The 27,377-nt window shown below is 37.1% G+C and overlaps 1 long non-coding RNA gene across 7 annotated transcripts in view; it reads right to left on the bottom strand.

Moving 5' to 3' along the window:
- The window catches only part of LOC147155774 (uncharacterized), a 137,582-nt gene extending 126,200 nt beyond the window's left edge, over positions 1-11,382 (bottom strand). For all 7 annotated transcript variants that reach the window (XR_015092135.1, XR_015092133.1, XR_015092139.1 and 4 more), the window contains exons 1-2: positions 11,256-11,382; positions 10,219-10,276 (exon numbers count right to left, since the gene is read on the bottom strand). This is a non-coding gene — a long non-coding RNA (uncharacterized LOC147155774). The remainder of the gene's footprint in view (positions 1-10,218; positions 10,277-11,255) is intronic.
- Between the last annotated feature and the right edge of the window lie 15,995 nt (positions 11,383-27,377).

The raw sequence follows: 27,377 nt of genomic DNA on the forward strand, positions 1-27,377 counted from the left end.
GGCCATGGTTGCCCCGTGCCTGTGTTCACTGTGTGTATGCACTACACACGTCCACGGAACGCCGAATCCGTCTGCCTGCGCCTTGATCAAATCCACCAAAGTCACGTTAGAACATCTGCACCAAAATTTTAGGTAGTCTAAAATCTAGTCTACTTTTGGTCACCAAATTGCCAGATGCGTCAGGGGTGTGCAATAGAATACGGCAGAATCAAAATGAAGATTCGCCCATTTATATTTATAGTTTTATGTACGGTTTAAGTGAACTACTCGATGAAATGGCAATTTTCGTCCAGTAATGAACACAACCACAAAAACAGTCACCAAAACAGTGGCATTGCATCAGTCTTGACCTTTTTAGCACCTCAGAGTCTCAGTTATAGTTCCACTTAATTTCCCCAGGCTATTATACTCCATTCAACATTCAACAAAACATTTCTCCAGATGCTATGAAATGATTTGTATTGATTGCCAAGTGGCAGTATTGCACACAAATTCCTTAACACAAACACATAGTGCTAGGCAACAGATCCAAGAACACGTTCAGTCCATGCAGGCTGTTGCTAGGTGACGAAAAAGTCAGGTAAGGATATAGAACAATGTCGCATGGATGAATTGAGGGCTTGTTGTTTGCGTGTAAGTCCGACACATGTTTACATTTAATTGTCCGATCAATGCAAAGGAATTTCAACATGAGATTGCGCAACCAGCATGCTGTTCCTCAGAGATAACGTCCTGAATTGAGAAAGAACTGAATAACCAGCCAACAGATACAACCTGCAACAAATACGACACGATAGACAAGGTTTCACGTTGATGCTAAAGTGACAATGGGAGTTCAGTTTCCAATCAGTTTCAAATTTTATTGATAAGAAGCCGTTTCTGAGAAACCAACATAAAATCTCTCATTTCATATTCAGTTTAGTCAATGTAAAAGTTTTATCAAAGCTATACTAAGCAATACTAAATTATGCAGTGCACGTTCATGCAAGTTATGGTACAAACATTGCTACAGGGCATTCATTTATAATATAAATACAGTATGTGTGGAAACAAAAGGCTGAGGAGACATATTTTGCTCTTAAAAACATGTCCAAATCTACGGATAAAGATGACCATTTTTGTTCATGGTGTCGTTCCTATGTGTTGATGTACTGTAGCTATATGATGCAGGTAGTCAAGTACAAGTGATCACGTAAATTAGGATGTTGAAGGATGGTGTCAACATGACATTGAGAGCCAACCTATCAATAATTCACAGTTAAGAATAAAAAATAAATAAAAAAAACTTGTATACCTTTTATTATTCATCCCTGATACACAGCACTTTCTTTCAGCTGAGGTTGTTTTTAATTGAATAAATGTACCACAGCATTCAAATGTGTGCATCTTTCTACTTATTATATAGTTAGCACCTTTGACTGTGGTTCTTAAACTACTCAAATCCAGAACAACATGGTGGGAAAAAAAATACTTCTCTGTTCAAGTAATGTTAGTACATGACTAACATTAAAAATACAACAGTTGAATAAACGTTCATGAAAAACACTTTAAAGGTTCAATTAAAATGTAATGCAACTATACTAAATAAACTTGTAAACGTATTTACACAACGTGTGCAAAGATTTTCTACATCCATTGCATGTCCCTATACATACAGTACGTAAATCACCTTTGGAAAAGATACAAGAAATAAATCACCTTTTTAAAAATGACTGTGCGGAAATAAGCTGAACTGATGCTGTGGAGGTGTTGACGTGGGTGGGATATCTCGAACTGCACCTTGAGCTGATTACTCCAAGCAGGTAACACAGCAAGTAATTGTATACATAAAAACACTCAAGACCACATTTTAAATGTGCGTCTTCACATGTAATACATCATTATGACAGCAAAACTATATACAGTAACAACATTTAATAAGAATTAGCTTGGGTTATTTTGATATTGCTAGAAATATACACGCTGCATGTTAATGTTAGTTTGATCGTTGTAAGCCAGAGGAAAGTTATTTACATTCATAGCTGAAAGTGCAGATGAGCTATGGACGAATTATGTTATTTCAAGCGTATGACCAATAGATTACTGTCACTATGGCTACTATGGAAAGAAATCATTCTATATGTCAGCATCGCAACAGGAACATACAGTACATCCCGCCTTTTGGCTTTAGAGGACTTTGACAGCGCAAACCACCCAGAAGCTCCAGCAGACACCTGCACAAAGCCCAACATTGTTGACACCTGGCTTTCAGTTGTGTTCATGTCTTAAGCGGTGGAAATGTGTCATGTCGCTCAGTAGGACTTCCCAGAGGGAGGCAGATGTTCTTTCAGCAGCATCTCTTAGAGACGCTTGAAGAACACGCAGAAGAGATCGTGAGACTGATACAAATGGGCAAAAGAGGGAAAATTGATGCAGATAAAATACTTTATTATTATTATTAGTAGTAGTAGTACTAATTGTATTATGTGTTTGAATTTTCCATCTAAAAACCCCACCCTCAAACCTTTTTTTATGTTATTTATTTGTATATTTTGTATTAAATATCACAATACTTACAGGCATATATTCTTTATCCCATGCAAACAAACATTGTCATTGTAGCTTACTATACTACCCCCTGTTGGCCAAGACAGGCATACCAGTCGTCAATTGCACAAGTTAACGTGAAATCAACGCCTCTTGTTATCTTTTTATGAAGGGGGGGGGGGCTCTTTTTTCTTGCGTAACTGATTTATGTACGCTCACATACTGAGTTTCATTTGGCTTGAGGTTTCTTCATCTTCATTTTTTTTTTCTTTGCAAATAATGACCGTGCTTGCGTGTGTCGATTTTCATTGTGAAATTGTGAAAACACAAAATAAAGTTGGCAAAATAAGCTTTCTGGAATGTAACTTGTTCAATGTGTCTTTTTTTTTTTATATTAGCAAGAAAAATATGAAAATGCACAATTAACAGACCAATAATTTAACCAATATGATGATCATGTTTTCATTGTTTTCATGCACAAGAGGAATACCCAGTTGCTTTTGTTGAATTTGTCTTGTAACTGCAATGTTTTTCCTCAGAAAATCAACCGAAAACTAAGCAAATGCACAGTTTCAGAGATGCTGTTTACAAGCTGCTATCTTCAAAGTACCAATAAAACAGATAAACAATGACAGCCTATAAGCCTTGAAATTGTCTTGAAAATGTGTTTTTGGTTGTGGTAGGAAAAATCTCCCTGAATAATTTTTCTACCCCTACGCACGTTTGGGAAGACTTGCAACACTGTGCCTCGATTTTTTTTCCTACGTTATAAGACCCTTCTCCAAGATCGTAAAACGTATTTTCTCCGTTACCAGATCCCGTGGTTATCAAAAGCACACATCATTTGTATGCATTTCTAACGGGACGTTTTTATGAGATGATTTTCAAAAAGTGCATTGCTTCCTATCACTGTTTGCATGTATGGAATGGGACTAAGAAAAGAAACGGTCCCTGGATACTCATGTAGAGGCCCTTGTTAATGTCTGCTGTAAACGGGCCTTCGCTCTGGAATTAGCTCTGTAAAGATTGCAATGCCGCCTCCGAGACTGTCGTGCTTGGGAAAGGTGCTAACGCCACATATTTAGAAAAGCACTCAAAGGACTAACACTCAAGTTCTGCAAAGAAATCCAAGAGGCTGGTTACAGCTCGCCATTTCAACATCACTGAAGCATGAAACAAGATGTCAAACTGTAAACGATTGTAGAGAAGTGTGTTATCTGGGCTCAAGCGCATATTCCCCGTTGACTTCAAACTTCTTTGTTTTAAGGTTGCTCCATTGTCAATGCGTGCCCTCAATTTATCCGAAGGTTTCATGAAAAACACAGCACTGCTTTTCCCATTATGGTGATTCGGACTAAAGGGGAGAAAAATCGAATAAAATCTTAAATTCTATTTTTATTTTAATCTGAGGTTTTATTCACATCATCCACCTCTTCTCTTCTTCACTTAATGTCATATGACTCAGAGCATGTGTTTTTAAACCCTTCTTGCCCAAGGACATTGTATCTAGTTTATCTCCGCCAAGGCTGAATCAAGGCAACTCAACTCGTCTTGTTTGTTGAAGACGCTTCACATTTAACCCAAAAGGCTTCAAATGTCCCTATTTATTTCTCTGGTGGGTGTAGTCGCAATAGGGCTGTTGTAGTTGTTGCAGCTGAATAACCAACCATGCATACTCATCTAATTCCTGGATTCCTAAAGTGCTTTTTTGGCCCTTCATTATGTTTTTCCCTTTTTTTCGCCTAAGAAACATGGGGTGCTGAATGGTGACCCTCCAGGCTTCCTATTCTGTCTCCCTCTGTCAGTTATTATTGTAGGCTATGACTGCGAGAATTGTCCTTTTAGGGATCAACAAAGTAATCTGAATCAAATATTAATATCAACAGTATTTAGCTTGACAAAAAAGGATTCCAGTTTGACCCTAAAACGTGGCTATTTTACCTTTCTAACGTTACTTAAAAAAGACTAAATTCCTTCAAATAAACGGACGTTTTTTAATCTCTCATCACTGTCATAGTCTGTCAACGCCAGAATCTCTTGATCATCTGCAACAAAAGTAACTAAAGGTGTGACTATTGAATAATGCACTTGTCTCGATACCAGGCAAATTCTGCACTCTACTATTATGAAACCGGGCTATCAAATACCTCATCAATGTTTGTTTCCTGCATTATTTTTTTTGTCCACCTCACATAGACTGTGCCATCACTGCAATATTTATTTCTCATGCATATTTTGTGTTTTCTCTGAATTAAGTATTTATAGGTTCCAAGTATCATTTGATTTGACGGCACGGTAAGAACATAAGACCACAGTAATTCATTTGGATGGATGAACAGTTGGCTGCTTAGCAAAGATCTAGACAGAAAAAAAAAAATCTAATTAGTTTTAAGTAAAAACAAAAGGGAGTGTATTGAGTTTTCTGGAAATGTAAATGCTTCAGCTGATAGAATGAGGAAAAACTCAATAGATGGCTTCCCTCCACATCATCCCCTCTCCTATCTATTCACAGTTTAGGTTTTCCTCAGCATCAATTAGGACAATGTGTCTTCAGATCAAAATCCACAAAAACATGAGGAGAACATGTGTGCTCCACACAGGATTGCCTGTTCCCAAACCCCAAACTATTGGATCCGCTCCTCCATTGATATGTCTGTGGAATTGGTCTTGCTAATTCCTGTGTACGCAACTCTGCTCTCTGTGATGTATTATGGATGCCCCCCCCCCCCCCCCCCCCCATAATTCTCAGGAATCAATAGCCGTCTGGTTCATGTTTTTCAGAGACACACACATCTCGGAGCGCTTTGAAAAGGTTCCTGTCGCGAGTGATCAATAGAAACTCATGTTTGGTCTAACTCATGCTTGAGCACTTTCTTTGTCTCTGGGAAAGGTGAATGTTGTCCACGACCTGCTGACTAAGCCCTCTCTTGGAAAAGAAGTGACAAAGGAACGCAGTGTAATGAAAGATCGGGGAAACTTTATGCAAATGAACAACCGGCTTTTGTTAGATCTTAATTGATCTTTTGATAAAGGCTGGTGAGAAGTACAGCGTGTGCAGATGTTCTTTGGCCATACTTCACCTTACCACTGTGCTTTTGTAAATTACTGTGTATACAGCATCTCAACTCATCTCATTGTATTTGTATTTAGAGCACTTTAAAACAACCACTGCTGCATATAAAGTGCTGTACATGGAGCAAAAATTTGTCAGATTAGTTAGAAGATGGAAAAAGGTGGATTTATCCAACAGCGCCAATTTACCAGTCCAATTTAAAACCACTGTTAAATTACTAGACCCAAGTTTGAGACTGTTGGCTTTAGAAAAAGGCACCAAGGGGCCCAAGTCAGCAGGATGGGATGTACAAGGGCCACTGGGACCAAAAATCATAACCTCTGTTGTCTTTTCATTGAAATGTAAGAAATTCAGTGCCATTCAAGCTTTGATTTCCTCCAGCCAGGACAAAAGTGGCCTCAATGAGAAAGCTTTTTGGGTTGTTTTTTTGCTCAGCGAGACATAGATCTGACAGTCATCCGCATAGTATACCATGTTTCTTTAAGATGAAACTCAAGGGCAGCAGATCCAACAAAAATATGAAAGGCCTCAGAATTGAACCCTGCGGAACACCATACGACAGTGGGGCAGTGCAGGACTCGGAGCAAACAAAGCTAACAACAAATGATGTCAGCCAAATAGGCTCTAAATTGCTCAAGAGTGCTACCACTAATCCCCAATAGCATCATATTATACAACATACTGTAAGACTGCACACTTGTCTTGTTTTGCAACTATCAAGGCTACAGCCTGGTACACCGACTCCTCCCATTGTCTTCTTCATCCGACACCTATCTGCTACCTTTGATTCTGTCAACCATCTGATGTGCCTCATCCTCAAAGCCAACCTGGGGATCTCTTAAGGATTGCTTCCCACCTGTCACATCGCACTTATCAGATATAATTGAGGGGAGCTCCCCAGGCTGCACCCGCTTCCTTCAGGGCTGGGCAGCCTCTACACTTCTCCTCCCCTTTTCTCTTTAATCCCCGTTGCAATGGCCCTTCTTTAAACTTACCGAGCTCCCCGACAAGATTATTTTCAATCAGCGCTGACGAGAGCAGCAACCCAGACAGCTGAGAATCTTGGCGATAGTCGGGAAAACGGACTGACATGACTGCTGACTGTGTGACCTGGACCTGACAGCTTGCATCCGTGTAATCAAAGGTGACTGAGCGCAATTCCTTATCCAGCTTTAAAGCCTTTGGTTCAATAGAAAATATGTTTTGACTTGGTTTTCCTTTTTCAACAAGGAACATTTTTGAATGTGCTGCTGTTTATGGGTGCTGGATTTTTAAATGAAAATCAGTTTATTGATCTCCTCTGAAATTCTGCATGGTTTATAAGTGATTGTGGTTTTATGTTTGTGGGTTCTTGTGTCCTTCCAAACATATTTTTAAATCATTAGCATTCAGTTGTTTTTATGTGTTTGTGTCTTCTGATACGGACTGTTTATGGCAGTAAGACCAGAAATTATATACCGGTTTCCAAGACAACAATGTTCAGAGGTGGTCGATGACAAAAAACAAATATTCACCATGGCTGTGCCTTGTGTGTTTAAGGGCCTCAAAGACGACCACAAGCTGCTACGCTGCCTCCAATTATTTTTTTCTTGTTAATAACTGACCTTCTCTGACATTTCCATGCTTGTTCCAAAACTTTACTCTTCTTCATGTTTGGGAAGCATTTTGTTTCACAGCAGCATGTTCCAGCAGATTCATTGCTACACATTAACTCTAAGTATTCATGGAAGTAGAAGAGCAAGATTAGTTTCATGCACATCGAAATGTATGCACACTCACATTCACACCGACGGACAATTTTGAGCAAATAGTGTTACACATGCGGAAAAATCTTACAATGTGATTTCAGGTTTTAACAAGATTTTTTTTATTTTACATTTTGTCTCTTGATGTTAAAGTGTACCTATGATGAGCATATTTGCAAGTAAATGTACTATAAATATGTTTAATGTACTTAGTTTCAAATACGTTTTTAAATGTATTTGCAAATGCAGTACTGCACGTTTGAACGTACCACAAGCACAAAAGGGGAACTTTTGAAACTCTTAAACCCAGAACGTTTGTGACTGTGAGGCATACATACTATTATCACCATGCCACCGGCCTTAAAAACCATAATGGTTAAAGTTTCTACCAGGAGACATTGAATACACATCCACAACTTTTAAATAAGAATTGCTTTATCTCAAAAGTGCTGCTCCTCATCTTTGGCTTGTCAGTGTATAACTTCAGTCCCAAAGGTACACGTAATTCAAACAAACCAAGATTATACGGGCTACACCGGTGTGTCACATGAGAGATGTAGTCACCAGATGCTCCATGTTTATTCCCTCAGACTATCTAATCTTCCACCTCACGATTCGCTTTCAATTTCTGCTGCGCACACACTGTTTGTCTTTCATATGGTACGGAGGCTGGCAGAGGTCCTCGGGGAACGGCGACGTCCCTCTGCCAGACTCTCTTCTTATTTGCAGTTAGCCTTGGGGAAACCATAGATAATACTTTGGATAAGACGTCAATTATATCGGTCTGAAATTAAATTGAGCGAATTGAGCTTGTACATATAAGGTAATGTAGCAAATTGTTTTCAGATCTTAAGGAAATGAACTCCCACTTTAAAATGTTAATACTTAGTTGATTGTTATTTAGAATTGACATACTGATTAGAAAAAATATATAATGCAATATATATATATATATTTGTCAACTCAAGTCAATAATTAACTTGCAAAAAACAGTCTGATTATGAACAGAATCGGATCCAGGGATCAGATAAACGTGGTTAGCGAAGTTAAATGCTATATATGCTCTCCCACAACCCAGTGCTTTGGCTTGAAACAGACTCTTATCGGACACAGAAAAAAAGCAGCTTGAGGCATTTTCATATCTAGGAGCACACCCACTGTCTGCAGCTTGCACGGTCGCCTCTTTCTTTTTTTCTTCTTCACAACCATCATCTGATGTACTGAACCCATCAGGGCTGAGTCAACACCAAGTGTCTTGTCTTCATCTAAGTTAGTCCGTGACTTTGATTTAACTGAAGAAAAAGAAAATAAAGCGCAGGGACGAAGGAATGACCTTTTCCTCTCATACCACATTTCTAGTGTTGTAAATATGATGAAAGAAATAGGGCACATTACTGAGTAAATGCACTTTGGGTCCGTCAAGTCTTTAAAAGCTAATAGTGCCAATATTGTTTTAATATTTTGCCTGAATGTCTCAGTAAAAAGTAGACATAAATTGTAGTGTGGAAGTATGAAACATGAGGGGGGGAATAAATCAGCTTCAGATAGAGAATCTGAGGGTGGCTCTAATAAATGTTTTCTTTTCAATTTATGCATATTTAATTTTCATAACTGGTCTGATGTGTTATGTCTTTTTATTATCATGTAGCTATGTGCTGATGTTTTTCCATATCACACACCGTGACCCTCCGCTATTGCACAGTTTGTGAGTTGTTTTCCCCCCCTCCCTCTTCGTTTTGTTTCTTTGACCTGAGAAAATTGAGGCGCAGTCTGGTGACCCGTCAGCCCTCCTGTTGGTGTCATTGTTGTTGCTTTTTTTTGTTCTTGGACCAAGGATTGAAACTGTTATATGATATTTGCTGCTCTGTACTTGACATACGCAATAACAATAAATTCAATTTTGATTTCCATAAATGGATGTACTTTTATTTATTATAATAAATACAATCGTAATACTATGAATGGTTTTATGGATTGAACCGCAACCTGGGAGAAGACTACTCTACCACCTAAGCCATGCCGCCATGATTGTTTAAGAATCCATAAATAATGGATTTGTGAAACGTCTGAGTGAGTGTGTCTTCAAGTAATCCAGATAGACAATTGAGGATATGGGGGATGAGTTATCAGTTATCAAAGGATCACCTTGATGGCGTCCTTATTTGATCATTCCATATCAGAGACTCTTGAGAATTTCTTTTCTCACAGAGACTAGAAAGACGACAGTTGTGACTTTGCATTAACCATTAGTGGAATCGAAAAAGAAAACCATACAAAGGCAAGTAATTACAAAGTTAAATGAGGAAGGAGCCACATTAATGTATTTTATGTTGAATACGTCTACTTTTCTCCTAGGAGACCGCGGCTTCACGTTAAAATCTCTGTGGATAAGAGTTTTCTATTCGCTGCAACAGAAATGTGCAAATGTCAATACTGTATTTTGTAAAGTAGGCTTTGACATTGATTAGTCCAACATCATGCCAGTAATTGTTCCTTACCAAAAGTGTTTTTGTTGTCGTTGCACCAATTCCCTAATAACTTACCTTGACGTGAGTAGCTGGAGCAGTGAAGATTCAATTATTTAGTGCTTTGCTCGAGTAAAAACAGATCAACACCTTTGCTCACGTTCAAATCAGGTAAAGTGGCAATGTCACCACAACTTAACTGTAGTCTCAGTGTTAAAGCTCCTTTTTGTAGACTTGGTAAAACCAGTACATTGAATACAACTCACAGGTGCGAGATAATGATGAAAAAGAACTACAAGCTTCACACGTGCACGCTACCTCTGTTTTGATCTAATTTAGCAATAGTCAGTCTTACTGTCTACATATGAAATGAATTATATTATGAAGAAAATGCTCAATGTTTACTCACCCTATTGAAATCTGTGATGCGGCTTCCTTCAGGTCATTTTCACCTCTTCAAACTCCATCTGTTGAGTATCAAGAACAGGAATAAAATAACATTCCCCTATACAATATATACAACAATATCAAATCTTGCTACAGGACAAGTTTTGCCTTTTCAGAAGGCCAAAGTAAAATAATTCAGCTACTGTCACACTTAGGGTTGCCAACTCCCTGAAAAAGAAATAAGGGACACCTCATCAACAAGGACGGCTGACCTGATTGCCTTCAACCTTTCGTGATGTTTTTTATGTAGGTGAAATAATTTTTTGACTATATTAACCTGAGTTGAATAGGATGCATATTTTTGAATGAAATTAACGCATGGAAAAGTTATTATCCAGAAATTTACTTTAATACAAACTAAGAAAATTAACTTATCAAAAATAAATATTTCTCAAACAGAAACCTTTCCTGCTTAACTCAAAACTGTATACGTTAATATAAAACAATAAATAATAAGCAGAACATTCATCTTTTATGTTCAACTCAACGCCATATTATGTGGAGACTATTTTCCCATTAATATTTTATCATTGTCAGTCAGTGTTCTGATCAGTCAGCTGAGTTATAGCTTACAAAGTGTATATCAACTGCATGTACAGTAAAAATTCTACATACCTGCTTTACCTTGTAATCAATGTAAGGTTGTGTATTTATCTATTATTTATCAATGATTACTTTTATGTATTATCTTTTTTTAAACATACTGGACAATCAATTTTACATTTTTATAACAGCCAAAAAATATTATATTTTCCATACAACGCTGACATTCATTGCACATTTCCATATTAACCTTGATCAGAGGGTTAAAGAATCATTCTTTACATTCCATATCTATCGCTGGCGTTGCCAGGTGGACAACACTTTTTTTTTTCTAGGGCTCCCATGTTTTGAAAAGCACGTTACTTGAGATCAGTCAGCCCACCGTGGGCTATGGTAAAAGTAAGCCGGCAGACAGTACAGTGTGTTGATAGAAGTTTTCTTGCATTTTTTACAAACCGTGTGTATTCTGCTTCCCAGTCCTCTCGGTGTTTTTGCAATTGCTTCTGCGGCTGCCGGTGACGGTCACGGTCACGGTCACGGTCACATTACCGCTCTTGCGCGACGTACTTCCGCAAGGCGCAATCAACTTTACGTCGACCAATGAGATGGGCGGACTCTGTATCATCATACTAAATTAATATGCTGTCAGCTCATTGGTCACAGAGCAGGGAGGTCCTTGGAATATTACCGTAAATTGTCACATAAAGGGCACTGTTGTTCATTAATTCCATTGCCATTTTACAGGCTATTTTTTGCTCTCAAGTTATTACGGGACAAAGTGCTTCCCTTGACAATTCAATACGGAACGCGGATTTATAGTTCTAAATACGGGACGATTTCGTATTTCAAGGGACGGTTGGCGAGTCACTTGGAATAAATAAAAATTAAACACTATTTTATCCAAGTGACTAGCTTGTTAACAAGCTAGCTTTACCGCATGCAAAAAAAATTTTAAAAAAATAAAAGGTTGTTTCTGTGTGAAACAGACAACAAAAACAAATGTATCAAAGTTGCTACATGACTAGTAGAGGCTCAACTTGTTTTGCCTTTTCACTCATTTTATCCACAGCCTATAAAGAACTAACATCCAATTCCTAAATGTGTCTAGCTTGTTAACAAGCCAGCTTGAATGCATGCTAAAATAGTTTGTTTCTGTGTGAACTCTGAAGCGAGATCGCAGACAACAATCACAAATTAGCTTTCATCCTTGCATCTGTGTCTAATGTCGCTCTGGCGGTGCTGCTTCATGCTTGTTTGTGGCTGCTGCTGTCAATGGCACTGTCATCTGTTTGTTAAATAAAGCATGCACTGCTTATGAGAGCAGTTGTGATGCAGAGATTCTCTCTCTCTCTCTCATATATGTACACAAACTTTCTACCAACATACACAACACTGACAAAATATATCTTGCCTAATCCCAGTGTGAAAAAAAATATTTGCTGTATTTTTCCATCCCTGCATTTTTTCCCCCAGTATGTTTCATTTTTAATGCCCCATGTTGTTTACCAGACAGTTCACAGGAGTTCTGCAACTTCAAATAAATAAACAAAAAATCCTGATCTGAATAATCTCGAACAGTAAAAAATGTTGTGTGCTGTCTGATAGGGGATCTTGTTTTATATTTACTAAATATTACCCTTTGTTGTTGTATACACGTTCAGGGTTCGAGTGACATATGGGAGCCAAGACCCCACAAACAGCACCTGAGCTCCTATAAAAGACGGTGAATTCACCAGTCTGTAGGGTTATTTTATTCATTGTAAAAAATATATTTTATTGAAAAATATAGCATTTTCCATGTAAAATGTATTACCAGGCTCTACAAACCTGACAGAGTGAGTTTCTTATATTTTATGTGAGAGAGTGAGTTGGATATTACGAGCTCCAGGGCTGCGACTGACACCTGATGTCACTTTAAAGTACCTGTGCTCCATCTTTTATAGGATCAAAGTATTTATTTCTGAATGAATGAATGAAAACTTCATTATTCATAGACAAAATAATAAAAAAAAAGAAATTCTACATGACAAGACAAATTCTATACACAAATCTAAATATAATAATAATAAATGTAACAAAAAGTTTGAGAAATACTGAACTAAGTGCCACCTCAAAACATCACTGGCTCTCCAAGAACCACCAAAATTAAGACACAGTAATGTCGTAGGCCTGGGCGCTCATTAAAAATGCAGTTTTCATTTCAAAAAATTACATGTATTTTTGAAATATTCGACAGATTTACGGTACACTGTAATGTACACTGCACTTAAATATAGGCAAAGAAAAAAAGTACTTAAAAAAAAACAATAAAATTACAATTTATTGCACATATGTTACTCATATGTGCTCAACATGATTTCTGGAACACTTAAAAAAACGACTGCCGCTATTTTTTTTTAATTAAGTGTTTTACATAATAAAGATCGAACAAAACATTGTACTTGAATAGATTAAAAAAAAAAGTTCTTAAAAATGATATGCCAATTTATTGTACTGTACTTAAAAGTTAGATGAAATTGAACAGTTCTGGGGGGGGGGGACTTTACTGTACTTGAAAAGTAAAATCAATTATTAAATAAATATTTTGGATTAAAGTAAGTTTTTAACAGGCTAGAGAATCATCATTTCAAAATGTGTGTTCTAAATGTGAATTTTATTTGATACTCGGGGAACTCAAAGGAGACCAAATATAACAAAACAGGTGCAACTAAACAAGCAGAATCATCTAGGTACAGATAAGAAACCATATGTTTAACTAAAATGTCCACAGGCAGGGTCACAGACAATATAAAAGGTCAAGATCCACATTTGACACACCAAAACAAACAAGCAAAAACAATAGCCAAGAGGAACTGACAGGTGATCCACATCAGTTTCTTTAGAAGGAAATATTCGTTTTAATCCCTTTTCACACTGCACTCACTCAGAGTGAAGGAGTTGCCAGGAAGAAAGAAACAAAAACTATTATACCCCTAATGACTACATTCACATGGAATAAAAATAAATAAATAAATACTAACTAATGTTATCATCAGTCTAGGCAAGAAGAACTACTTTTTGGACCAACCTCTAAAATTGCGGTAACTTGCATTTGACTAATTTGCAATTTTGTGCCTGGAGCAAAGAAATGCACGCACGCACACACATTACTCTGCCGGTTTACAGTTTCTACCATGATGGCACAGCAGGGCAATGTAGAAGAAAGGCACTTGTCTCCAAGCTGTGGTTACTCAGGGACAATTCCCTATGTTTATTTTAATAGTTCACCAAACGGCCAAAGTATTTAACTACAGCCCTTAAAAAAGTAATTTTGTAATGATTTTCTTGTGCCCAGGTTCATGCATGATTAAAAGTGCTGATAGTTTGTGATAAATTAGGCTCAACGTAATTTGCAAGCTTTCATCCATCATCAAACTAAGCTGAGGCAGCTGCTTGCCGTTAAAAGAAATGGCCTAAATATCCCAGGCAGCTGAGTGTTTGCCGGAGATGATGTTGAAATAATTCAAGCCTTCTGAGTCATAATAACACCGGAGCTGGTGTTGGAAAAAGCACGCAGCCTGCACACTCTCTTCCCCTTTCGAGGCAGCCTAGCCCTGTGGAGTTTTTAGCGTCATGCTATTAGTCTTATTTACTTTTAATGTGACAGAGATAGAGAACGCCACACAGTAGCCTTTTATTACAAAGTCTTGAGAAATTGGGGGTCATGCATCAACTCTCCCGGTCTTTGTCCGCTCTCTACGTCTATCTCCTGCAATGTTTTTTTCCTTCTATCATCCATCAATTTTCCACTTAAGGGCTGAGAGGATGCATTGTCTTAAGTTCACGTATGGCACACTGAGGTTTGCGTTCCATAACCCCTCGCCCCTTATCTGTCTGCGTTTCGCACCGTAATTCACTTAGCGGTGGCAGAAAATGGAAGAGGTGTTTGTTTTATTGTTCAGCACAGCAGCTGGAGGAGAGGAATGATGATGTTTTAGAGACTGCAGATCAGAGCTGATATTGAAATGGAGGCACAGGTCAGAGTTTTTGCTGATGTTGCCATTCCTATCCGCCGCCATTTCCTCCATAATACTTGATAACATATGGCATGTATTGTCTACTGTTATTTGTCGTTTCGGTATTAAATTATAATTATTTATTTATCCGTTTATTTAAATTGATAGTTGACTATTTTCTGTAGTAAAAAGTTTATATTGTGTCCAGAATTAATTTGATAACCTCGTTATTTTTCATGTACAATTAATACTTTTAAAAACACATTTTTTCCACTTGCTGTCGATTGAAGTTGACATCACCTGCGCTGAGGAAGTAGGTAACGACCAATCATGGCTCACCTGTTTTCTGGGTTTGGTCAGCAAACGGAGCCACGATTGGTCGTTACCTACTTCCTCAGCGCAGGTGATGTCATCTTCAGTCGACAGCAAGTGGAAAAATCTCTTGGGTTATGAGAGTTATTTTCACAACTGAATGCTTTTATTTTGTTAAGTTCTCGGATGCCCATTGGCTTTACTGCAAGCCAGAGCCGCTCTGCTGCAAGCGACAGTCCCTTAACGAGCTGTTTTCTGGAGTTGCTGAATAAAATACGTCTCACATCTAAAGATCAAGCAAACTTGGGGTCACTCCAACAGACAAGACGGCGACCATTCGGCTATTGGCTCACACAGGGTTTGAGAGTGCCACGGACATCTCTTGCTGGAGCAACCTAGCTCGCTGCTAACCGAGTGCGTTCTTCCAAAGCAGAGAACCGGCGGTAGTGCTACACAGTCCAAATGGATCCTCCACCCTAACATTCTGCCCCTTAATTCATTTGAACTAGTTCTATTAGTTTCACATTTTTCCCCCACTTTTGTTACCAAGAGTATGAAAAACTAGAAAAATAAAGATTGTACATTTAGAACAGATATAAAATTTGTGATTAATCTTGAGTTAACTAGTTAATTAAAAAATTTAATCGCCTGATGATTCTAATTTAAAAAAATAAAAATTAAAGATTATTAAAAATTATGGACGTCAGACTATTACATTCTTTTATTGAAATTAATTGCATGACTTCAATAATTAACAATAAAAAAAGTTTTCTTTTCATACTCTTGTTAATAAAAGTGTGGGGGGGGGAATTGAAACTAATAGAAATAGTTCAAATGAATTTTTGACGTCTATAGCCGTCAATGGCAGTGAATGAGTCAGTTAAACATTGCGTGTTTTACCTCCTACTCAATACTTTCCATGGTTCAGGCATTGAGTTAAATAATAGCATTTTTGTTCTTCCATTGAGTACTTATAGTAACCATTCATTTGTGTTGCAACATACTAATAATAGTTATCACTTTCAATTCAGACATTGTTTTCTCTGCTGAGAATTCCGTTGAGTCAAGACTAAATGGACCAAGACCCTCCACGCGTTTATTGATTGCCTGGGATCCATTAAATGAGACAGGTGGATCTGCCGTCGTTCCTGTTGCTGCCTCGCCTGGCTCACGTTGATCATAAAGGCAATGTAGCTTGAAATAAGTTGAACCCCTTCTTGTGCGCTTCGATCGGCTTGTTTAGTTGTTACGGGAGATTATCAAGCTTATTTTGTCCATGAAGACAAAGCAGGTTTAGGTCTGCAGACTCGGGTCAATTAGTGGAGCGCAGACTTCAAAGTAAACATGGTGAAGCAGCATTTAGCTGTTGTGCTACACACAATTGGGATGAGATGCCAACAGAAAGTGAGTGCTTTTAAATCCAAATTATGCTTCTTCTTTTCCTTTTTGGGATAAAGGATTGCATAAAATATTGACCATTCCTCAATTTTTTTAATTTATGTATTTATGTATTTATTTATATTGTGTTTTTTGCTCTTCTGGTAGTATACTCACAGACAACAATTGCTAGTGTATTATTTTGGAATGCAAAGAAACATTTTTCTTATCATCTCCACTTCAGGCTGATGTGCAACAATTTGCCAAATGTTTTCTGGACACATCATCACAGTGCAAGTAAAATGTAAATCATGTTACTTTGCTCTCTCCTCGTTCTCTTTGATTTTTCTGACATGAATATTTGATCCAAGTGTTGGTTTTTGCAAAGAGTTATTTTCACCAAAACGTAATAGATGGGTTGCAAAACAGAGTAATTTACTTCTGAACCTCTGAAAAAGCTGTAAGAGATGTTTCAGTTGCTGATGTAGATTACACTAGGGAACTATTTTTTTTTTTATTGAGTTAGGTCTGACAGCTGTAATAACACATTTTTGAATGTGGAATACAAAACGGATCTCACATCTTTTTTTTTTTTTTACTAGGATTGCATTTTTCTTTAAAAAAAAATATGAAATTGATCTGTATGTATGTAAGTAAAACAATAAGATGGAATAGTTATAAGCTTTGAAAACAAAAAAGCTGCCTAAAATATGCTACGTAACCGTAGATGAGCTTTTCTTACTACAGTCTTTCTACAGTTAATCAGTAGAATTTTGCTGACGTGGAGGGTAACCAGTGGAGAAACAAGTTGATGTGTTGGGGGTGGGGGGGGGGGGGGGTGGGGGGGGACTAACTTCAATTATGGAATCAGCATGTCAACTTTAGTTTTAATCAACATAAAAATCTAACTCAATCGTTTTATTTATTTATTGTTCTCTAGTGTTATCAGTGTGTGAACAGGAACGTGTGCAAAAGACACAGCTGTCCCACAAGTAACATTTCTATATCAAAATTGTCTTTTTATTGCTACTTTAATTCATTTTGCAATTTCCATTTGTCTCATGTGTGAAAACTGACTATCGCTCAGGTGCTGATGACAGGAAATTTGCTGTAGCAATAAATTAATTCATTCAAAATGATGAGACACATTTGCATTAAAGCCTTTAGGGTTTCCCACATTGCTAGATTTTTTATTTCTTCTTTCTGGAGAGCATATGATGACTACACAGTAGCTTCTCAAACAGCTGGCAAGGAAGTTGCTCGAGAATAAACCTACTATGACAACAGTTAGAGGGAGATATCAACAATTGTTGACAGTAAATGTGTCCTCAACAGCCATTGAGATGTATTGAAAAGTGACAAATACAACAATATGCTGCAGTATCATAATTCGCCGGGAACTGTACGGCCCAGTGGAATTGTCCATACAGTGTATGTCGAGGTTGCCTCTTCTTTACTTACATATATGCTCACTATTGCTCACGTTTGAATATTCAAAGTTACTTGGCAGCCATTAGTTCTCACGCACGCACTCAGCTACCACATGACTCATCACCATGGAAATAAACTCCCAGGAGATCTATCTTCTTAAATGGATTAACACATCAATCTTGAAAAGCTATAGTAGATAACTTGAGTTCATGATAGGACTTTTCTCAGAGGTCATAGGCAGCATTCTGTCTGCAGATGAGGAAATGGCACCGCACATGATAAGCAACAGACTGTTTGCTCCCGTAGATTAGGTGTTTATAAGTGAGCCCAGGCAACAGCCACCTTTATAAACTGCGATTCAAGGACAAATGCTGGTAATTTGTTGTGCTCGCCTGCACTCCTATAGCATTGCCAAAAACTAAATACAAGTCAAATATATTTTTCTGAACTTTTCTTTTACACTTTTACAACTTATTAAGCAGGCAGGTTTTTAACTTTTTTTTCTTTAAAAGTAGCACTTAGGAACGTTTCAACCTTAATAAAATATTTTCATAACTCTTCTGATGAAACATCGACTTAAAACTAGTAATGGTAGCTTTTTTTCTGAGACAAAAAAGAAAAAGGGAAGCTACCTGGATAAAAGGACAGTCAAGGATCAACATTGTCCAGGTTTTCACTCAATGGCGTAAGCTCAAAAACGACGCAATGCGCTTGTCCTCATGGGAAATGTGGTCTTCCTTCAGGCATAACATTACCACTTTCGTCCATACGGCGCCGCCATAATCAACGTGAACTGAAAGTTCCTTAGTGTTGCTTTAAATGTCAGCTTTTTTTGTGGGTGCAGAATCCAAAGTTGATCTCAATTTTTTACGTCATGTTATTTAGCTATAGGATTTAAAAATAAATAAATAAAATTACGTTTTAAACATGTTATTTATTATTTTAAATTTAAATGTATTTGTATTATTTTATTGTTAAGGTATTACCGTATTATTATTATTTTAATTTTTTTTAATTTTTTTACATATTACATGTTTGTGAATGTGCAGTCTCAATCTAAAACAGGCTTATGATACCATAATTTTACCATCTGAGCTCAACTAACCCTTACAAGTGCAGAAACTGAACTCTGTGTCTCCAGTTTTCAAATACGGCGATCTTAAAGTAACATTAACTCATTCACTGCCATTGATGGCTATAGACGTCAAAAATTAATTTAAACTATTTCTATTAGTTTAACATTTTTCCCACTTTTGTCAACAAGAGTATGAAAACCTAGAATGTTTTTATTGTATTAGAACAGATATAAAATTTGTGATTAATCGTGAGGTAACTAGTGAAGTCATGCGATTAATTACGATTAAAAATTGTAATCGCCTAACGGCCCTAATTTTTAATCATCTTTTCTTTAAAAAATATTACAAATGTAAAAAACCAATTTAAATTATTTTACATATTTTCTTTAAAAATAAAATATTTTAAAAAAAATTAGGGGTGTCAGGCAATTAAAATTTTGTTATCATAATTAATCGGATGACTTCACTAGTTAACCCACGATTAATCACAAATTTTATATCTGCTCTAAATGTACCCCAAAAAATTATAGGTTTTCATACTCTTGTTAACAAAAGTGGGAAAATGTTAAACTAATAGAAATAGTTAAAATTAATGTATGACGTCTATAGCCGTCAATGGCAGTGAATGAATTAAAAACAAAAAAAACCATTTTATGCTTGTTGCTCACACTACTTGAACTGTTCTTACCTGTTGACATATGTCTTCATCCAAGGAAGCGAAACTCGACGTGCTATCTCAGCTGGCAAATTTCCTGCCTGACACAAAGGCGCAAGTAAACAAGTGGAAAAAAGCTGGTTTTGCCCAAGTGCTTGCTTTTCTACCGACTGAGAAAACTACCTTGCACATGACAGTTTGTTGTATTACAGGAGCTCTATAATGGAGATACATACAGTATTTACCTTTCTGGAAAATTGTCCATTTTATTTTCCTCTCAGTCATCAGATTCAGTGCAGCAGGCAGACCAGACCGTTACTGGAGTACAATTCCACAAGGTGACTTTTACTTCTACCACAGACATACTTCTACATTTACTCAAGTATTACTTTTAGGTATAATTAACACATGATTAAAAACAGCAGCAGGATCCCAAATGCACACTGTGTAGTCAGTAGGCTATAAGCCAGGCAATTGACTCGTAAAATTATTAGATCTGCCATAAAAATATGGTCTCCTTTCAAATACATTTTTTAACAGACATGTGGGATTCCATATGGCAAATTTGAACTATTTTTATTAGTAAAAATTTTATTTGAACAGATATAAAAATTTAGATTAATCGTAAATTAACTAGTGAAGTCATGCGATTAATTACGATTTGCGAAAAATTTATAATAATCTTTTCTTTGAAAAAATAAAGATTATTAAAAAAAAAATCCCCGTAAATTAGGGGCATCAGGCAATTAAAATTTGTAATCGTAATTAATCACATGACTTCACTAGTTAACTCACGATTAATCACAAATTTTACTTTTGTTCTAAATGTACAAAACAATTAATTTTCTAGGTTTTCATACTCTTGTTAACAAAAATGGAAAACAAATTTAAATAGATTTTTGACGTCTTTAGCCGTCAATGGCAGCAAATGAGTTAATTCCCCACTCTAAAAAAAAAAATACAAAAATGTAAGTCCTTATCATCATGACCATTTTCTGTATAAATTTGTGTCGCACATGCTTCATTCTGACCTTTTTCTATTCAGTTTTCATGTTGTCCCTGAGTTGACTTCCCTCCAGAGACTGTGAATTGCATGTAGGTGTGAATGTTGTTCTGTATGTACACCGTCTCTCACCAATGGACTGTGGAAGAAGAAAAAAAAAAGGTGTGCTTGTGACTGGAAGAATGGATGTACCAGTTACGCTTATTAGAATCCAAAATTGAAACAGTAATTTTTATTCTACAAGAGTGAATCTGTATCCAGAAGTAAGAGTCACATATATGCTAGTGGCCACAAAGGTCAAAAGGGCACATATAACAGGATCAAGGCTTAAATCCACTCCAATGACAGAATCGAATACAGCACAATTCAATCTATGAGTCCATCAGTGTAAAGGTCACTTTGTCCATGTTAGACTATTTTTAACACGAGGAGATCCGTTTTATAGACTGAAAGTCTGTTTTGTTAACAAATCAGTTGAAGTCTTTTTGGATAACAGTTTTTGGTTTATTTATAAAGACAATAATAATGGTTGTGACACTTTTTAAGACTGGACCTGCTTTCAGAAAAAAAAGGTCGTAAAATGTTACAAAAGGCAGGGGGAAGAAGCAAGTCAGTTACAGTACAATTAAGTGCAACCAATCTGTATTATTTCAAAGAGTTCTGGCTTGATACATGTACAAGGAACGAGTGAACGAGGAATCTTCACAAATTGTTTCACTTTGCCACATCCAATATGGCTGCTCTGGTACTTAACCCCTCGACTTATATGGTTTTTTTTTGGGGGGGGGGTAATACTTTGCCAGCGTTTGTTACAAAGTGTGCCAATCATGTTGGAGTTTTCTTTTTGCGCCGTTGTGGGAGTGAACACAACACGACCTTCCCTCATTCCTTTTAAATTCAGCGCAGTAGAGGCAAGCGGCCTACCTGGACAGGAGATCGACTATGTTTATAGGGAACATGCAAGAAGTGGACGGTGTAAAATTGGACGGTGCCAAATGAGCACTTGGAGACAACAACCTCAATCAAATCCACCCAAAATTGCATGACACCACAACTTATACCTGGTTTCACCTGGTCTAAATCCTGGTCTTCTTTCTGTCACCAAATTGTCAGGGACGTGTATTAGAAAATACCCTTGGGGGCCAGTCTAGGAAAATAGAGCCCTTAGTGCTTTTTTTATACTGTTTTAAGATTTAAATTCCTCCACAATTAAATAAAAAAAAAATGCTTGTTATTGGGTTTAAGATATATATTATTATAAAAATGTACAAGCCTCCCTTTTCATTCTATTAGCAAAGTGGACATACCATGCACACAAAGTGACCCTTTTCTCCGCAGTCTCCCCCACCTTTCTACCTTTCATATTTAGCGGAATTAGATGCCACTCCTCCAGCCGCGCCTGTCTCCCCTTTAATTGGCATTTGATATTCTGCGGTTGTCATTTCAAGAGGGAGAACAAGGAGTTGCCATTCATCATGGCTGCTATAAAGCAGGGCTGGGTGAGGTGTCACTCAGCCTGATGGCTCTGTAATGTGCTTTGGGTTACAGACATCCCTGAGCCGCCTGTCAGTTAGCTCAACGCTCCATCTTCGCCCTTATTTAGGGGACCGCGATTTCATTTAGCCACCCCGTCCATCAGTGAAACGCTGTCCTCTTAAAGCATTCACTTTTAAGCCTTATTTTCCTGGATGTCCAAAAGGTATCATCCATCCTCACTCCTCCTCCTCCTCTTCCCCGAGCCATGCAACAATAGAAGATGAAACTCGACGGAACCATCATATTTTTAAGAGCAAATGCGATTCCTCGGTTAATTTAAGGTACTAACTGAGGTCACTAGTCACTGCACAATTGGAGAAAAAAAAAATCCTTGTGAATGAAAAGAGAAGAATTGTTCGAATTGGGATTATAATCCAAAATGGTGGTGGTTTTTACGTAGCTTCAACATAGTCCAAAAATTACTAGCAAAACATTTGCCATTCTCAGGCAAAGAAAACGGTTGATGTGAAAGCAAAGGACTGCAATTAGTCAGACTGACGAGACCTAGAAGCAACATGCTGCCTATTAAATCCTCAGCATAAAAGAGACTGAAAGATTTTTCCAGCGAGAGGCTTCTTTTTAGGCACAAAATGCATAGAAAATCAGTTTTTTGAAGATACCAGCGTCCATGATTTTTAATTTCCCTGACAGGATGAATTACTTAACGCGTGTGGCTTTGCCGAGGATTTTTCTTTTGCTTGTGTTTTTGTGACACTCCCGAAATGGTTATTTATTTCCAATGAAAAGAACATTTGAGGTTAAATATCACTTTTGTCTGAAAATTCAACAAAATATTTAAAATATTTACATATTAACATATTTATCGGTTTAGTCCCCAACCTCAGCAAAATAACTCATTTTTTCTTTTCTTTTTTTTTTTAAGACAAGATGAAATCTCATCTTCACACAATTAGCGATGGTTCTGCCATTATAAAGTAATTAAGGTGTGATTGAGCTTGGAGTGTGGAAAATTTCTGGAATGATTGTATTCTACACACAAAGTACCAAGTAATAATAACTGACTCCTCAGAAGCAAGTAGAGAGCAATTAATAATCAACAGACTGAAACCGTTTCCTAGAATCAGGAGTTTCATATTGATGGAATGTAATTGGACTAGACATACTAATACAGGGGTGCCGACTCACTTTTTACAGTAGACAGTAAGCAGCTCGCGCCTCTGGCTAACGACTAATATATTTATAGCGTTGACATTCAGAGTCCAAAGATCTCCACAGATCTTCTTCTTTTGTTTTGAGGAGCCAATTTGTCGTTCACATTAGTCAGTCCGTTCTGTGCTTTTATTTATTAATTTATTTATTTATTTATTTAACACAGTCAATCAACTCATAAAGTTGGAAAACACTTTGAAAACAGCACTTTAAAATGCTACTCTACTCCCAGAATGAGAAAAACAAGATTCTCAGGTCTGATGAAACAAGATTGAACTCTGGCCTCAATTCTAAACTGTGCGCGTGGGAAAACAACGCGCACCGCTCATCCCCTTCCCAGTACTGTGCGGAGAATGTGAAAACTATTGACGGTTCATCAAATAACATTTGACAAAATGAGGATTCTTCTATTTTCTTTTTCCAGTAAATCATCATCATGTGATGATGCTAGCTAGCATAGCGAATCAATAAATGTGACTACAATTAAACAGGCATAAATTAACTTCTGACCCATGGGTTGTTAAAATCATTATTGCCATTATCAGGCTACACAAGCCACATTTGTTGAATATGCTATACTGCACCGGTTGCTAGAGATATGCTAATGAGCCCTTTGCACAAATCCACTACTTCCTGAACTCAGTACCACTCCTTCATTTCCTGTCTTAGCTGACTTTAAACAAAAGGCAAACTACACCCTGGACTGATCGCCATTCAATCACACGACACTTTGAGACAGAAAAAAACAATCACACAATCCTAATTTAGGAACCCGACGCAGGCTGCCTGCGCAAAAGCCCGACAAATGAATCAGTGACATCCTCTGAATTGTAAAATCGTATTTTACGGATTAGCTGTCCTTTCAGTAGTAAACCAGAAATAAAAAAATAAAAAAAGTGCCCAACATCAAATAAGAGAAGCTGAATTGTCATGGCAACAGGCTAAAATATTCCCCAAGAAGAGCGAAGAGGAATTTAAAGGGGGCCGATCAGATGCCTAAGGTTTTCGTAAACCTCAAAAGACAAATGAGTGAATCATTTTGCCTGTGAGACTGTGAGCCGTAACAAATTGAGGAGGAGGGTAGCAGACATTGTAAATGCTGTGACTAATAGTATACAGAATATTACTCTTACAGATGCACAATTAGCGTGAACTGTTGTGTTGAAAATAGGTGTCAGCATAACAATTATTTTTGAGCCTAAAATTCATCTCTAGGAACCGGTATGGGAAAAATAGTGGTCATGGATAATCACGATGTCGAGTTATTTTAAGGTTTGCATTGACTTATCATGTAATATGAGCATTAGCATGCCAAGCTAATTGCTAAGCTAATAGCTAGCATAGCATGAAACTTGTACTTAAACAATAGAAACATCATAAGAGTTTAGCATGTTAACAAAAGCATGATGGCTAAGCTAATCACTAGGTTATCTTTCAGCTAGCATCGCAAATATTAATACTGCATTTGAGGATGGTCGGAAGTCGGATATATCCGAGTTGGTTTTTCCCATATATAATGTATTAATGAAGAAAGCTATCTAGTTTTATACTCGAGTAAATTGTGTTTTACCATTCACGGTCCGTGTTTCCAAAGGGGTCGCCATTGTAGAGTGACGTCATTTGTAGTCCGTCGGTGAAATTGGGCTACTTTTTTTTTCTGACTTTGCAAGTGAAATTTCCAAGTTCAAGGGGTCGTTCCCGTACACACTTGCTGATTTGAACTCAGAATGTGGCATTGGGATTAGCTGATCAAGTAGCATTTAATATTAGCATTAGCATACCAATCTAATTAATCTAAAATAATAGAAAAATCAGTTAAGCATGTTAGCATTAGCATGATGGGTAAGCTAATTGCCTGGTTATCATTCAGCTAGCATTTGCAAATGTTAAGTATGCACATCAGTATATTAGCATTACGGCGCTAAGCTAAAGGCTAGTAACATGCAACAAACATTTGTACAACCACTCCACTTGGGTAACGTAACATAATGCACTTGGGTAATTGATCTACTTCCTGTCTTTTCAAAATAAGAGCTTATATCTCTCAAGCAGGTCACAGCAGCTAGAACTTAGAACACATAATAATCACACACAAAAAGAATACCGTACCTAAAACACTTATTTTCTACAAATTTCAAATTATAATTTCTACAACATTCCTAGGAAATCACAATATCTCCTCACTGGTGAGCTATTTTTAGAACAGACCCCTCATAGGTCTACATTACTGCCATAGTACAATGGAAGCAATTACGCAATTATGTAAAAAAAATAAAATTATCTAAATAATTTTGTTGGAGAGTTTACCGGAAAAAATTACTGTTACGAATCCAAGTCCGAGTAATTCAAGAAACATGGAAAACATGCACTCATCTTACATTGCAATTACATACAAATCTGCTTATCATCCAATAAACAATAAACTCATATTATTTAATAATGCAGACAGTTTCAAGTGAAGGAACGGAGCCAGTCCCCTCATGATGTTGTTGCTAAGGTTTTGAGGTTTGTTTTGTTTTGTTCTCGTTCAGCCTCCTCCTCTGTGTGATTGTGAATTTGATGGTTCCCATGTGATGTGTGGGGTGTGTTGAGCGAGGACGTGCTCTGCACCTGGGAAGCTTTGCTTAGTCGTTGCATCGATTTTGGCTGTATTTTATTCAGAACCCTGTTGTGTCTAATTACAAACAAGGGATGACTATATTTCAATTCCATTTTAAATTTGTGTAAATGTTTTTAGAATGTGGAAAGAAGCCAGAGTACAGACGCAGAACTTTTCAACAGCACACAAGAAAGCCGGACTCGGGACTCAAACCAAGTATGAGGCAGAAACATAAATCAAATATCAAAAATATATTGCAGAGAGGGGTCCATAAATATTTCATGCACATAAAAAAAAACAAAAAAAAAACAGTATGTTATTTTTCAAACCTGCATACTGAATGGACACCACGACATTGAAAACTACAACAATAAATATTTGTAAGCAAGTAAGCTATCAAAGTATATTTTTTTTCTTTTGTGACTTGACGTCTCTGCTCAGGAATTCAAACACCTGAAGGTTGTAGAGAAAGAGAAAGAGGGGGGCAAAAAAAGCGAGCTGACATCTCTTTACAATCAGATTGAGCCAATGTATTAAACCAGGTGAAGACGCCTGAAACTTTATACTTCATTCTATTTTAGTTGTCAGATTCTTGACACTGTTACCCGGAGCCAAACACCCCCACTTTCTTGCACTGACAGCATTTGTCATTACACTATTTATTTTGCAGCCACACAATCTCTAAACCAACATAGCAAATCGAAAGGAGTGAAACTTCAGCATAGGAAAACATCAATTTTGTGAATGTGATTCATTTACAGAACGTGGCATCAAATCCCAGATCGAGTTAAAAAAAAGGAAATACCAAATGCACATAACGCTGAAAAAACAAATGTTTCAATCAGGAGATATTTGAGTGTAAATAATTCTTCTGTAAACAAAACACAGCTTGGACTGCTAAAATGAATTTTCAAGGAGGAGATTCAAGTGACGCTTTATTATCATTATCGTTGTTTGTAAAATTTACTCAGATATTGCAACGGGTCAGATTTGAATTACAACGGAATATTGCATATTCATAATAACAAATGTTTGCATTAAATAGTATTAAATAACCATTGTTTGCGTTGTGTGCTTCATATCGATAATTTTCCGAGTGTTAGGCGCAATATATGTTTAAAATTAGAATTTAGTAAGATAAAGTATTTTTTTAATGGAGTCACAAGGGTCAGACTCCTCCTATTCTCCGTAGGATCTCATTTCTCTCCTGTCAAATCGTTGGACTCCCTTGACTCTTTTTGTAATGAGTTCACGGGATTTGAATGATAATTAAGTTTGACTTGTCACCTCTGGACCAAAGTAAGAACTGATAAGAAAATTATTTAAAGGTTCAGTATGTCTAGGTGGGTAAGAGACACACTAAATAAGAAAGCCCCTGCTTCACATCTTTCCTTCTTTTGTCAGGTTCAATAAAGCTTTGAAAA

This window comes from Leptonotus elevatus, chromosome 21 (assembly GCF_054856555.1).
Source record: "Leptonotus elevatus isolate MCC_2025b chromosome 21, RoL_Lele_1.0, whole genome shotgun sequence".
Lineage (NCBI taxonomy): Eukaryota > Metazoa > Chordata > Actinopteri > Syngnathiformes > Syngnathidae > Leptonotus > Leptonotus elevatus.